General features: G+C 34.8%; 1 pseudogene; it reads right to left on the reverse strand.

Annotated features, from left to right (window-relative positions):
* Positions 1-14,270: 14,270 nt before the first annotated feature.
* On the reverse strand, positions 14,271-14,821 carry LOC144301535 (cytosolic iron-sulfur assembly component 2A pseudogene; annotated as a pseudogene).
* Positions 14,822-16,563: the final 1,742 nt, after the last annotated feature.

Here is a 16,563-nt window from a genome sequence, read left to right on the forward strand (position 1 = left end):
TATTTACAAAACCTGGCATTTCCCTATACATGTGTTTTTCTTAGTATGGATGTGGGAGCAGGGTTAGCTGAGGACAAAGCACAGCTGATCTCCCATGAACAACCCCCACCAAGGGTGGGATATGTGTGACATTCCTCAGGCTTCCAGTTGTCTTAATGTTAATGACTTTTTAGAAGGAAAAACAATCTTTAACTTGACAATGGCAAGGCCTCCTATCTAGTAGGTCCTCCTTAACATATGAAAGACTTTTTGGAATCTCCCCTTTCCTTACCTCCCCCAACTCTTCAGGTGTATAATCAGCCATCCCTCACAGGCCCTAGGCAGCTGCTCTTCCTGCCCACAGGTTCTGTCCCTGTGCTTTAATAAAACCATCATTTTTGTACCAAAGACGTCTCAAGAATTCTTTCTTGGTCGTCACTCCAGACCTCTCCTATTCCAAAACTTCATCAGTAGTACCCAACAATGAATTTTTATTTCAAGTATCCATATAACATTTGTCTAGTCTTGAAATGGATTCATTGTTGGTCTTCTTTTAAGGATTGCTTCACTAATTTGGCACAGGACCTTTAAGAATTCCAGGAGTAAAATTATACCTCTCAATATGGAAAAGTCAAAGATAAATCCTCCATAGCCTAGAACAGCAATTTAAATCTGAGTTTAAACCACTAGATATTGCTCATTCACATGTGGACCGGTGAACAAGCAATTGATGTAAGTGAGAAAGGTTAAATTGGCATCTCTTGTTAACAACTGTGCCTTTTGGAACCAGATTTCCTGAGTTAGAATCCTCCCTGGCATTATCACTTGCAAGTAGTGTAACCTTAGGTTGATTTGTTAATTTAATTTAACCCACCAGAGACTTATCTCTAAAATCAGGATACAATAACACCTATGTTATGAGTTAAATTATCTCATTCATGTAATGTTATTAAATGTGATATAATTAAAACAATTCTCCCACTGAAAATTCTTAATATTTATTAGCTATTTTTATTACCTCTTAAGAGGGCTTATTGTAAATATACCTAGTTCTGGAAATTTTATTTCCTTGCTAAGTTATTAAGGAACTTAACAATGACAATAGCAAATACAAGTTAAGTGCTCTGGAACTAGATTGTGTGGGATCTGCTACTTACCATCCATGTGATCTTACATCGGTTACTCAATCTCTCTAGCTTTGGATTTCTTTTACATAAAATAGAGTAAATAATGGTGAATGCTTAAGTCACAGAGTTGTATGAGGTATTAGCAATATATTTAAAGCATTTGGAGAGGAGTTTAGAATATACATTTATTCATACTACAATACTATGTTTTTAGTGGAGAATATATCTTTTTAAAAGTTTTAAATAATTTATTGGCATTGTCAGAAAGTAATGTGGATGTATGTGTGTATATAGAGAGATATATACTTTTCATGAATTTTAAATTGTTTTTCACCTCAGAGAAAAAAATATCACCTGGAAATGTTTGTTGTCTTCTTTCAAAAAAAAAAATAAATAAATAAAAGGAAAGAAAAGAAAAATGACATGCCTATTTATAAAACTTTGACCTAACCTTGATTTTGGACTATGTTTTACAGAAGAATGGCAAGATTAAAACAATCAATTAATCTTTAAAAACATGACAACTTCAGGGGAAAATATCTCTAAACAAAAAGTTCTGGATAAACAGATTATGCAGTAGAAAAATACTTATTAAAAATTAAAATCTTCTAGCATAAACTATGGTAATATATAAAAGCACATGAGTTCCCAGCACAAAAATAAAAATGAAAAATATGGTTAAAATAAAAGTTATTAAAATTTCTTTCTCCAGAGACATGCAACAAAATAGTATTCAGAAGCAAGGAAGATGGGAATGGCTGAAAACAAATAGCCAGCAATTTGCATGAAAAAGGTCAATAGTGAGGAGCCACAGTGGAGAAAATAAAAGAAACATTATAAAGGTGTGCATTTTAAATAAAGAACACATTTAAATGCCATCTTGAGAAATAATTGAAAATCAATGCTATAACAAATTTTGGAAAGGCAATAATAGTACATAGCATGCATGCCTATTAATATTTTCTTTATGCTGACCATTTAAGTGGGCAGAAGTGTGTTTGAATAGTCTTTCACTTTCTTCATCCTGACTGAGCTCCACTCTATTTAGCTGAGTGCTGATTATCACCCCTTAAGAAATTCGTTACTCATTGCATTATTTTTTTTCTCCTTCTTTCATGTGCAAGCTAACTTGAGTTATTCTACAGAGAATAGTGCAAACATAAGATAACACACATTTTCATCTCACTCTATGGCCCTGAGAATTGTCAAGCATGGTAGTAATTTCCATTTTGGTCCTGTTAAAATGTGAATAATTCCAGTCATTATTTATTGAAAAGAAAAAGGCATTAGGAAATGGACATGTGAAGCATACAAAGGTGTTTTCTGCAATTCTTGGCAACTCAGACTTAGGTTCTGAGTATCTAACAAGCTATTTTTTTTCTCTTATTCAGATCTTTTTCAAATTTTTGTTTTATGTTTATCCCAAGCCTAGGTTGCAAAAATTGATGGAGAAAAGATATTGTGTTTATTATCGATAACTATACCAAATACTTCTGATATTATGAAGTGTATAATTAAAATATTACAGATTTGATTGTTTTACTCATGTAATACCAGATTTCTAAAATGAGTCTTACCGTTAACTTTAATTCATATTTATACTTTATTTGCTCACATTTATGAAACCAACTTTAACTAGTATTGTATTTTTTTAAGAAATGGGAGATTTTTCCATTTCTTGTTTGGATCATATTCATAATTTAACTTCATTTAGATTATATACTTACTGTACATTTACTTTATAAAAGGGAAAATAATAAAAATGAACATAATTCCACATCTTAGCAATAACCATCTGTAGTATTTTTGTTTTTCCAACATTGAAGACAGTTATAAAAGGGGTTCCTGGCTTCCTTAGTTGGTGGAACATGTGACTCCTGATCTGGGCATTGGGAGTTTAGGCCCATGTTGTGTGAGAGGAAGCAAACTTATTTTAAAAATGTTATAAAACTGTTTTCTGCATTTTGAACTAAAAATTGTTAAACAGTATACTTTCTTTTTAATACAGAAATTTCTGTAGCATCATTTTCATCAATAGAAATTGTATATTAGTTGTTCAGACTGAGTCAAAAACTGTCCCCAGCCATGACTTGTGTTACGATATTTAATCTTCATAGCTACTTTATGGGATAGTTGTGCATGATTAGTATCACCATTGATTGCCTTTTACTGACAAAGACACAGTCACAGACACATTACAAACTTGGCCCTAGATCTAAACAATCTGAATATTATATCATCACAGAATATTAATATTTTCTTTATGTTTTTTAAATACAATAAGATAAATATATTATAATTTTAATAGTTTGCATCCTTGAATTACACATGAGGTAATCTCTTAATGTAGTTTCACTGGTAAATTTAATTGTTCTTATTGTTCTATGAATATATTTGCAAGTTTTCAAAATTATCTGTGTAGGCTTGACTCTGTGTTTCTTGTATATCTGAGTTTCCCATCCCATCTTAAGTACATGAACATAGTCTCTCACTGACTGTGCTTTCTTTCCAGAGACGAGTTTCAATTAATTTACTTAAAAAATGCATAAATAACAAACATATCTATGACTGGAATATAATGGACTATTAGCTTTAAAAAGGAAGGTGATTCAGAATTGCCTGGATGGCTCAATTGGTTAAGCATCTGACTGTTGACTTTGGCTCAGGTCATGATCTCAGGGTCCTCAGATCAAGCCCCACTTCTGGCTACATGCTCAGTAGGGAGTCGGCTTAAAGATTCTCTCCCTTTCCCCCTTCCTCCTCTCTAAAATAAATAAATTTCAAAAAAGAAAAGAAAGGAAGGAAATTCCGCTATTTGTGACAACACAGATAAACCTGAAGAACATTATGCTAAGTGAAATAAGTAAGATATGGAAAGACAAATTTTACTGCATGACCTGTTTTATGTGTGGAATCTAAAATAATCAAACTCATGGAAGCAGAGAGTAGAATTTTATTTGTAAGGCCAAGGGGGTGGAGGAATGGGGATATGTTGGTCAAGGAAAAAAATGTTTTCAGTTATGTAGCATGAATAAATTCTGGAGATCAAATATACATATAATATGATGACTATAATTGACAATATGTATGCTCTACTTGAGATTTATAAGAGGCTGTAGATCTTAAGCATTCTCAGCACAACAAAAGGAAGAGAAAGAAGAAGAAATGTTAATTATGTAAGGTAATAGATACGCTAATTAGCTTGATTATGGTGATCATTTCACAATGTATGTTTATACAAAAACATCAAGTACTATATGTAACTATAAACTATTTTAAGTTTATAATTATATTTCATTAAAGCTGAAAAAAAGAAGAAAAATACAAGTTTATAAGACCATCTGTAGCCAGCCTTCCTCTATGATATTTTATGAATACTCATGTATATCTTAAGAAACAAGAAAAGACAGACAAATATGAAGGAAAAATATAAAAGAGATGAAAATATGAGTGACCTAAATAAATGAGTGGAAATTACATAGGTTTAGAAATGATAACTCAGGGCACCTAAGTGACTCAGCTAGTTGAGGGTATGAATCTTAATTTTGGCTTAAGTCATGACCTCAGGGTCAGGAGATGAGAGTCCTGTGTCAGTCTTCAGGCATAAGTCTCTGTACTGGGTGTGGAGCCTACTTAATATTCTCTCTCCCTCTTACTCCCCCTCTGCCCCTCCCCTTCTCTCTCTCTCTCTCTCTGTATATATATATATATATATATATATATATATATATATATATATTTATATTTATAATATAGAGAGAGAGAGAGAAAAGAAAAAAAAGAAATGACAATTCAGTGTTATAAAATTATCAATTCCCTTTAAACTATTTTGAAATGTAAAGCAATTGACATTTTTAAAATAAGCGTCATATTTTGAGGGAGGAAGTAGTTAACAAGTTAGATCTAAAGTCCATCTGATAAAGTAAGTCAGTGATTAATAAATACAAAAAAAACATGAAATTTCAGAGAAAGATTAATAAGAAGATATACTCCTAGTACAAAATAAAATATAAGACTACAGTAATTCAAACCTTAAAAACTAAGGAATAGATGAATCAATAGAAATAATTAAAAGATCAAAAACAAATACAAACACATGGGATGATTATTTTTAGATAGAGATGAAATTGATTCTAGTAGCGGTAAGTTTTACTATTCAATAAATGATGTTGGGAAAGTTATCAGTTATTTGGAAACAATAATAATAATGATGTTTTATTGCAATTTTATTAGAATTCTAGATTATGCTCATATGTACTCCAATTTAGGCATAATTATCTTTATAAATTTGGTTTTACTTTATTTTTTAAGGTTATTTATTTGAAAGGGAAGGAGAGAGCAGAGTGGGAGAGAGAGGGAGAGCATGAGCAGAGGGTGGGGCAGAGTGAGAGGGAAAAGCAGACTCACCACCAAGTAGGGAGTGCAACTGAGGGCTCAACCCCAGGATCCTGGGATCATGACCTGAGCTGAAGGCATACTCTGAAGTGACTGAGCCACCTGGGCATACCTATAAATTTGGTTTTAGAGGGTATTTCTAAGTATTCCACAAAATATAGAAATATGTATTTATCTACATAATAATCAAATATTTCTCTGGTTAAAAAAATAAGTAAACATTAAATGACATGCTTTAAAACATGTCATATAACACATCACATCTAATTAAATTAAAAATATAAATGGTTAGAAATCAACATTGTGGGGCATTTGGTTGGCTCAGTGGTTGAGTATCTGCCTTCAGCTCAGGATGTGATCCTCAGGTCCTGGGATTGAGTCCCACATCAGGCTCCCCACAGGATGCCTTCTTCTCCCTCTTCGTTTGTCTTTGCCTTTTCTCTCTATATGTTTTTGATGAATAAATAAATAAAATCTTTAAAGAAAAAAAATCAACATAGTAAAAAGGAATAAAGACCTCTACATGGGACTCCTGGTTGGCTCAGCAGTTGGGCGTCTGCCTTTGGCTCCAGGCATGATCCTGGAGTGCTGGGATTGAGTCCCATATTGGGCTCCCTGCATGGAGCCTACTTCTCCCTCTGCCTATGTCTCTGCCTCTCTCTCTCTCCCTCTGTATCTTTCATGAATAAATAAAATCTTTAAAAAGAAAAGATCTCTACAAAAAAGAAGGCAAACAATGAACTGATACTTCATACAAAATAAATACAAATATCCTATATATGAATATATGGACACTGCTTATTAAGAATGTAAATTAATTCATGAACAGACACCGGGATTCATTTATCATATTGCTACACTATAAGTGTTTTATCAATATCTAGTATAGACAAAATATGCAGAAAGGAGCACTTTTTGTACCTTGTAAGGTGGTGTAAATTGATTTGAGAAGCCCTGGTTGCCCAGAGAGAGGATACTCCAGTAATAGCCTTGAGTGTAAGAGCCCCAGCGAGGTAAGGGTGTCTGTGCTGAAGAGAGAGGCCTGATGTGGAAAGTAGGTACTGCTGACTTATCAAAGATCTTAGATCTCAAGAAGGGAAGGGATGGGTTATTTCTTTAAGCATCCCATCTTGGGAAGAAGTAGGCACCAGTCTCTGTTCAAAATCTTTTCTCAAATTCAGGGGTCACATATCAAGATCTCCCAAAAATGATAGTCCTTTAGATTGTCAAGTTCATTAGAAGACTAACCAGGAAAAAGATATTAGTGTCATCTTCTTAAACATGCTTATGTTTATGTGACACTCTTAGAACTAGCTTCCCTTTGGCTGAACAAGTAAAGGAAGCAACATACATCCCTCTATTTTATGGGTCTGAAGAACCACGTCAGTTTTCTCCAAAAAAAGAAAAAAAAAAAGACCCCCTGATTCAAAGTTTTCTCTTCTTTTTCTTTGGTCACTTTATATATTTTGGGAAGAAGGGTACTGATGCAGTACTTGGTGGAAAATTATTTCCATTCTTCAGTAAACCTCTGGTTAATATCTGCCCCAAGAATTTGTGGTTCTCTTTAGGATGTATAGCACTTGACAACAGCTTTCTTCAGCTTTGGTCCCTAGTTAATGATACTGTTTCAACTTCCTCAAATCCAGAGTAATAGGAAAATGCTTAATTAATATCTTATTATTTACAGATACATTTGGAGTCTGTAAGATAAATAACATGAAACGAGCAAATTTAAAGGAAGGAGGATTATCTCTTTGTCTTCAATCTATAGTCATATATAAATTTTTTACTTCCATTTATATATATATTTATTTCAATTTACAAAAAATGACGTATTTCATGTATAATTTTAGAAATGGGACCGGGGTATACAGAGGAAACAATATCCGATTGTATGTCAAGTTTTTTTGGTATTTTTAAAGTAATCTCTTTCTTTACCACTAATCTGCTTCCTTTTGAGTTTTTTTTTTTTTTTTCTGAAGTATTAGAAATCTTAGCAAGGACAACATTTTTTATGGAAACACTAGGGAAGAAAAGAATCTGTATTTGAGTGAAATACAGATTATACAGTAAAAATAGGACCTTCCAAAATGAGAACTGTCAACTTTGCTTGTATCAAATACATTTGTTCGCTGGCTTGCCTGTACTAACGTGGGAACATTTGCTTTCCCAACCTCTCCATGCTCCTTAATCCCTGCCTTGTTTGTTCCTACATTTGCTGTTGGCATGCCACTAGATTATCGTAAAACGTTTTCTAACCAGACATTTGCTTGATGACCCCCTGCCATTTCACACTTTGTATGAGTGGACCCTGCCAGGAAACTGAATGAACCAAATCTTAAGGGAGCACTTTAATTCATGACTAAAGCCACTCTGCATATCAAAAATTCTGTTCCCACTGGGAGGAAACATTTTCTTCATCAGTTACATTTCCCTGTAATTGGTTGCAATGGTTTAAGAATAAAATACAGTAGAGTGAAAGTGGCAGAATAATTTTCTCCTCCTGTTTCCATTTTGACTCTGGCAAGAGTACCTGTGATATACACTAAATCACGCAACCTGCTATATGCATACCAGTTAAAAAATGTAAAGAATTGAAGATTACCTAGGCATTGACAAAGTGTACCAAAAGTGTTCCAGAATTGGGTGCATTTGTTGTTTTGCTTGTGGGACACTGGAGTAGAAATATAGGAACTGTGTGACTTTGTAAGAAATAAGGAAAAATAGATACAGATTTCAAATATTCATAAGGATAACAACTAAGAAGATGACTACAAAATAAACTTGCCTTGAAAATTAAGTCTCTTTGTATCTATCATTTGAAATGCACACAGTAACACATTTAGGATGAACAGGATTAGAGAGATGGAGAAAAATATTGATTGTCCAAAAAAATCTCTTTTTGGTTAAATAGAGGAAGTATTTATTTTGTTGTTGTTTGGTATCATTTTTCAGTGTACACAGAACATGAAGAAAAATGTATATTCAGATTTTTAAAATTGTTTCTCTCTGAAGCACTGGATGCTGTCCTTGCTTTGCATGGTTTTGAGGTTCATAAATTCTACTTACCATTGTTAGTTAAGATCAGTCCTCCCCAAAATATTCAAATCTGTTACCTAGGGGTATTAACTGTGACAAATTGCCATAAAATGCAAACTTCACAGCTAGTTCTTTGGTTCACAAATCACCATAGAAATAACCTGTTCATAATAATCAGTTACATTTGTGTACTTTGACATCTGGAGGTGATGGTCACTTCCCATCTTTTGTTCAGCTCATGCAGACCACAACCATTCATTTGTATTGCCTTCTTTCTCCAGTGATAAACTAAAATGACATTTTACAAAATGGGCAACAGAAAAAAAGAATTGGCTAATAAAAATATGAGTTCAGTAAAGTAAGAACCCCAAACTGGAATTTAAATTCAAATGTAATATATATGAATGGAGTCCTAGAAGAAATAGATCGCCATGGGAATGTTGACATTGTCACGGTTTCAGAGACTTTAGATATGTAGTCAAAGAATTTTATTAAAGGTGAACTTATCAACAAAAAGAGGAAACTAACTGTTACAAAAAAGATGAAGAGGTTTCAGAGGAAGAGCTGTCAGTCAAATTTCACATTGATAAAATTCTCAAAGATGTTTCATGACAATGAATATTTACAGATAACATATTAGAAGTTGACACAAACTTAGAAAGAACTATGGTAATTCACTGGGGCTTAGAAAAAAAAATGTTCACTTAACATTGTAAATTATAATGTGAGAAGAAGAAAGTGAGGCTTCAAACTACTCTTTTATATTGAGTGTTTAATATGTAGGTATACATTTAGGAAAGAAATATAATGTTTTAATTCTCAATGTTTTTATAGAGTTTAATCTGTCCAAGATAAAAGATAAATAGAAAAATTTCACCAAAAACTATGAAATGGAAACAAACAATCTTGCAATATGCAGGTAACTGAGAATCAAGTAAAAACAGAATCTAACACTAAGTCAAATTGAACACAATTTCATGGCTAAACTTAACGTAGCTTTTTAGGTGAGGTAATCTTCAAAAACCATTAAATCATCAATTTTAAATTTTATAACTTTTTTAAAGCTCTCTGAAGGAATTCTGTTTAACCAAGAATGTCATCCAATGGTTGGTTATTAATTGTTTTATTTTTTTTCAAAATTTTGTGAATATGGTCACTTTTGTTTTAAAGCATATAGTTAAAGTAAGAAAGGATTGAAAATGAGTTATTTTCATTTTATAGATGTGTATTTTACAATTATACCTTTTTTTAATAACAATTTAAAAGAAGATATCTGAGGGGTTTGATGACATGTTTTAACAGATAAACCTTAGCAAATGTTTAAGTATCTACCATTGAAGCTCACTTGGTTATTCTTTTTTTTTTTTTTAATATTTTATTTATTTATTTATTTATTTATTTATTTATTTATTTATTTGACAGAGAGAGGGAGAGAGAGCACACAAACAGGGGAAGGGGCAGAGGGAAAAGCATAGTCCCCACTGAGCAGGAAGTGGGCCCCACAGTGCTCGATTCCAGGAACACAGGATCATGACCTGAGTCAAAGGGAGATGCTTAACCAACTGAGCCACTCAGTTATTTTCAGATATACTTCCTATTATTTATTATTAGAATAGAATTTACAAAAATTGAGAATAACTGATGATAAAAGATTTTAGAGCTCACAGTTTTCGATTGAATTATTTTATGTAGTAGCTAGTCAGATAAGCATGCAAAAAATATTGACTAAACAGAGGAATGAATAGATGAATATTTTTATTACATTGCAAAAACCATTAACAGAAAAAAAAGGAGGGGAGAAAAAAGATAATTCCACTAGAAAAAGTATGAAGGCAAAGTATTTTGTTTCATGGTGTGTCTGCTAAATAGGACCAAGAAATAATTTTATTTTCTATACTTTGAAACTTTCAATTTTTCGCAGTTGGAAAAAATACAGTATCTACCTTCTCATTGTACTAGTTCAAATGCAACAGTGGTGAATAAATTATAACTAAGAAAAATATTAGTTTGAATTAAATTTTTTTACTTAAAAATCCAGCACTATTTTGGATCTTTGACAAATATTGTAAAGTTGATGAAGATTAGGTATGAAGGCCATTAGGTGCCTCAATGTAATTATATTTAAAAAATTACAATTACAAATGGAATGATCCTACATACATAAGCTGCATTTCAACTCTTATCCTCCTTGAAATTCTTAATAGGAAAAGTGAGGAAGTGGGGAAGCATTTAGTGGGATTGTATTTGGAGGAACACCAGTTCCCTTCATTATCATGAAATGTCAGTCCTAGAGCTATATCCACCAGGGAAATGGCTTCATACTTATTTGTAATGGCAGCAGGGAACCCACGTGTGGCCATTGAGACACATGCCACCATTTCAATGAGAAATAGAATACTACAAGAAGATGTACCATCCTGTTAAAATCACTGCTCCCTACTGAATTTTTAGAGACAATATAGATCTAATTTCCCAGGGAAAGAACATTATCTTCCTAAAAGTAGCATTCTAACCTGAAAAAAAAAAAATGCAGAAATTCATGGAAAGCTAAAATTCAAAATTTAAGACATGCTGTTTCATTGGGCTAAACTGGAAAATCTATAGTAGGACTTGTTATATGCTGCTTCTCGTTACAGCTTGAATAAATAAACACAATCTTATAAGAAGTTTGAATTTTTTAATAAAACTTTGAAATTTGATAGAACTTTTATTTTCATGATTTTCCAGATCTCAAATCATGTTTAATTGAGAAAAATATTTTTAACAAAAATCACCTTTGAATTTTCTTAATTCATGTTGCCTAGCAACTTTTTACTTACAAAATTGTACAGTGGTTTCTACTGTCATATGGATTTTCTCAAGGGTTATACACAGAGGTTACTGTCTCCTTGTGTGAATGTATTTTGATTATTTATTCTTTCCACTAGTAGGTATATTTTCCTCCTGACAAATATGTCCTATGCAATATGACCTAGTTCAACTTAAGGAGAAATTAAAAGTCTTTGTGAATGTTTTAAATAACTATTGATTGAAACAGTAGAAAAAATGTATTCTAATCTGAACTTTGCTTTTTGCTATCTATTTACTTATCCGTTAAAATTAAAGACAATGATTCATACAAATATGTAACTTAGCTAGCAAAAGGCAAATTTTCCGGTGGACAGAATAGAGAAGGGCTGAACTCCAAGGCTGACAGGAATCAGAACTGAATTCCCTAGGATGCCGCTCACTGGGTATTCTGTGATAAGAACCTGGAAACCCTGTATCCCTGCCATGCTACTGGTATGGGAACTTTCTGCTTGGACCGAAGATGATCTGTGGAACCTCTTGAGGGCCTCTGGCTGTCTTGTCTTTAGGTTATATAGCGACTTCCATGATTAGAGTGATGACTTGGAAAATTAGTACAACTCCCAGGAAGAAATACCCCTTCCACTTGGAATGGAGAAAACCTGAACCTTCACCCTCCCTGGTACATTTCATCATGGAAACTAGGAAGAATAACTAGGAATGGCAGTAGAGGAAATTCAGTTTGCAATAAAGAGATGTCAAATCCTACAAGAGCAAGGCTTTAAAGAAGATTCTGGTTTATTTCAGTTAGAAGGTCAACGACTGAAGGCACGTACACCAACTATTAGAAATCTTTCAAAGAAAAATGAAAATACTGGTAGGTTACTCCATGAGACATAGAGGAAAAAGGGGGTTTAGCTATGCTTCAGCTGTATATTAACAAGTTGGATTCACAAGGCAGGTAAACAGTATTTGGATGCTTATTGGTTACAAGTAATTGCTCAGGTATGGAAGCCTTCAATATTCAAAATACCAAAATTAAATTGATATGTCATTAAAGAGAACACAGAATAGCAAATGATGTAGAGGACCACAGTTGATTTTTTTTTTTTCTAAATTTGATACTCATTCTTCCAGAGGGTGTTAAAACAGATTGACTGCAAAGCTCAGGACTATGGCTTCATTAAATCTGTTGAAGTATTCAATTAGCAAAAATAATAAAAATGAAAATCAAACTGTATTATGGGCAGAATGCAGGAAAGTTGGAGAATACTATCTTAAAGTCACTCCATACAGGGCTTAATATGTCAAACCACATTATGAAGCAGAAATTTAAAGCAGCCAACAGGGATCCCTGGGTGGCACAGCGGTTTAGCGCCTGTCTTTGGCCCAGGGCGCCATCCTGGAGACCCGGGATCTAATCCTGCGTCGGGCTCCCAGTGCATGGAACCTGCTTCTCCCTCTGCCTGTGTCTCTGCCTCTCTCTCTCTCTGTGTGTGACTATCATAAATAAATAAAAATTAAAAAAAACTAAATAAAATAAAGCGGCCAACAAGCCTAGAAGTATGAAGATTTTCTTCTGTAACCTCAAGTAGAGAGAAAACTCCTAAAAAGTCTCCTGAAATGCAGGTTGGGTCCTATATTTAGTTCTTTACACATTTAATTTAACTGCAAATGTTCTGACTTGAATAGGAGACCCCACTGAAATAAAAGCAAAGTCAACCTCTGAAGAAAATGTTGGGATAAAGTGTCCACATCCTAGATTAAAAACTGGTAAAATACTATATTTTCCATTTTGACTTATTTAATACAAATATTGTTTTCTGTTAAGCAGCTACTGATAGAAAAATTTAATACGGTTTTCTCATTTAAAGAAATGTTGAAATGAGAACAAAAACTATTTCAGCTCAGTCTTGATATTGAACTGTATTACACATACCAAAAATATTAACTCTAGGGAAAAAAAAGTCCCTGTCATTGGAAACTGCCACCCAAAATACACAAATAAGTTTTTCAATCAGTAGTTGATCATTAAGTAACAGAAAATTATTTCAGTTGTCTGGACATATATTCTTCGTGGGAACGAACCAGTAAGTTCACAAAATGGTCTAAGCTTATATTAAGTAATTAATGAACACATAAGAACCTATTTAAAATAACACAAATCTCATTTTAATGGACTCTTTTCAAAAATATTCATTAGATTCAAGCAGTTTGTGACCTTAGTTAGTCCAAAGAATGAGAGATTTACCTAAATGTTAATATTATGAAAGCTAGCAGGTGTGCTATCCAGAAATGTGCCTCTTTAGCATAAGGATTTAAAAAAATATGATTGTTATGAGAAAGAGTAGACACAGGAGAAGCTCTGAAAACAGAGTGGAAGCCACTCCTTACATGGAAAACTTACATTTATAGAGGATATGTCCATTGTAAGCATATCTTCCTCTCTGTAACAGAAGGGGAAGGGTGGTTCTAAATCACAAGAAACCCTTTGGGTAGACAAGTTTGCTTAACAAAACGTAACACGTGTTTACCTTACTTTTCCTGATAGCTACATCCTTCTCTCTTTTGTCATTAGCTGAACAAGAGATGTATGTATGTATTTATTACAAGAATTCTTCTTATTTATTCTACAGAGTAATGATTTAAATTGAATACATTTGGCCACAGTAAATATTTGACATGAAAAGTAGTTGTATCAGAAGAGGTATCAGAAAAATAGCAACTCATCTGACACATAATAACTAGAAAATATTTTTCTGTCTATTTAAGTGTTACATATCCTGAGAATGTTATACACCGAACAAAGTACTACCTATAATTAAATCCTGTCTGTACATCATCTGTTTAAAAAATGTCTAAAAATCATCTGTTAAAAAGTGTACAAATCACCTATGTATTAAACATGAGTCTTACATTTTGTGAAGAATTTAAACAAATATATCAAAAAACTAAATTTAAGTGGCTCCTATAACAGCTATTAGGTTCAAAAATATATGGTTTCATGATTTCCTGTAAATTGGGAGTTTCCACTGTAGCTGTCACTTGCTCTATGTCATTTATCTGTTTGTTGAGGTTTTCCTCTGTTGAGTGGGTTTCTTCAGAAAAGCAGATTTCCAACTTCATGTTTAAATGCCTGCTGGAGTTTTACTCTTAAGCACAGACCACTAAGGGTTGTCAAAGAGCAGTGAGGTATTGTTAGCATAAACTTGATGATAACCAAATAGTCTTCATTTCTCTCTGGAACCTCCACACTACTTTTCCTTGCCACTTCCAGTTCCTCTCTGGGCCCCAGATTTAATCAAATCATAAACATCCAGTGGTTTCTCTTCTATGACCTGGGGGTGCTGGGCAGCTCCCCACTCAAAGAGACAGGAGAGCTAGGGTACTGTGCTCAGTGTCCAGGAGAGCAGCCAGGACATCAGCTCCATTCTCATGCTCCATCATCCCTGGTGATGGGGGAACAGAGGACTAGCTGAGGACAAAGCACATTGACAAATCCTTGAAACGGAGAGTCTATGAACCCAACTGCCTTAATGTGAATGCTTTGCTAAGGGCAGAAGGCAATCTTAGGCTAACTCCCAGGAGCCTGTAAATCTACTTTAACATATAAAAATTCCTTTAGAAATTTCCTTTATCTCTAAACCCCCAAGATACATGTTGGCAATCATCCCCCAAGCACATGGCCCACCAACATACATCTCAAGGGTCTCATGACTCAGGTTTTATTAGACAGTAATAAGTAATAAGTAATAAGTAATTAATAAGTAATAAGACATTTTCCCAACAACAGCTAGCCCCCTCAAGTCCTGGAAACCTTGCTTACAAAATTCCTTAGAGAGTTCCCTATCCTCAAACTCCTCCTAACTCCCAGGTATATACTAAGCCACCCCTCACAGGTCTGGGGCAGCAGCTCTTCCTGACCAGGGTCCTGTCCCCATGCTTTAATAAAACAAACATTTTGTACCAAAGACGTCTCAAGAATTCTTACTTGGTCGTTGGCTCTGGACCTATTTTCCAAAACTTCATCACCTAACAAAGGTCCCACCTGAGCCACACCATCTCTCTTGTATATGGTGTTGTGCCCAAGATTGCGAATCCGAGTAACCACTAAGGAGCTGACACCAATGCAAGTACATGAGGGTTTATTAATAAGTTCGAGCTTAGGTCCAAGTATACTCCACACAGTGGAGCAGAGACTTGGCCCCTGAGGTGGGTTCCAGCTGGGTTTTTATGAGCTGGTCTAGGGGATTTCCAGAAGGGGTGGAGGAATTTCTCAAGCTCTGTTTACATTCTGACATGGGGCTTTCAAGGGTGTTAAACTGCCCCCCCCCCCCCCCCCCCCCCCCACTGAAGTAAGGTAAAGTTCAGCTCTCATTCACAGGGGCCTGAGATGGCTGTACTTGTGCTAACGCTGAACTTAAGGTGGAATGGCCTTAATTTTCACGGCCTCCACATTTCCCCCTCTGAGAGGAACCTAAAGAAGGACCCAATCATGGGTCTAGGTGGCTCTCAGAGTGAGCCAGGAGGAATGATTAAACCAGGATTCGAACCAACCTTGTTGCTGTTCTTGTTCCCATTTAGATCCCAGTGAAGAAGCAACATTCCTCATTTAAGGCAGCACATACCGCCCCCCCCCCCTTGTAAGAAGACTAAGTCTAATCCCTTTCTGTTTTGAAGGAAAACCTCAGACTAGGGAGTCTTGGAGGTGGGAAGTAAGTGAGAATGGCATAGTCTTAGCTTTAGGGTATTGTCCTTGTCTGGTTGGCTTTTCCATTCTAGAACAAAGTCCTTGAGAATGGCGTGTGGGTCAGCTGGCCAGACGTGGGTGTAGTGGACCCAGGAATAATCCTGTCGACCTTGAGAGCAGTGGGAGTGGTCAGGATCATGATGTAGGGTCCCTTCCAGCAAGGTTGAAGTGTCTGGTGTTGGTATCTCCGGACTATACACCCAGTCACCCGGCTGATATCAATGGGGGTCCTGGGGTGGCCCAGTCTTGTAGAGGGCCCTCAGCTTAGGCCACACCTGTTCATGGGTTCATTGTAACATTTGGAGGGAGAAAAGGAGTTGGTGATCATCAAACTCAGCAAGCACCTCAGGTTTTAAATTGGGAATAGTAGGTGGAGGAATACCAAACATGATCTCGTAGGGAGTCAGTCCCATCTTATGTGGGGAGTTCCTCACCCTATATAGGGCAAAGGGGAGGAGAGTCACCCAGTCCCCACTAGTCTCCAGG

This window comes from Canis aureus, chromosome 30 (genome assembly GCF_053574225.1).
Source record: "Canis aureus isolate CA01 chromosome 30, VMU_Caureus_v.1.0, whole genome shotgun sequence".
Lineage (NCBI taxonomy): Eukaryota > Metazoa > Chordata > Mammalia > Carnivora > Canidae > Canis > Canis aureus.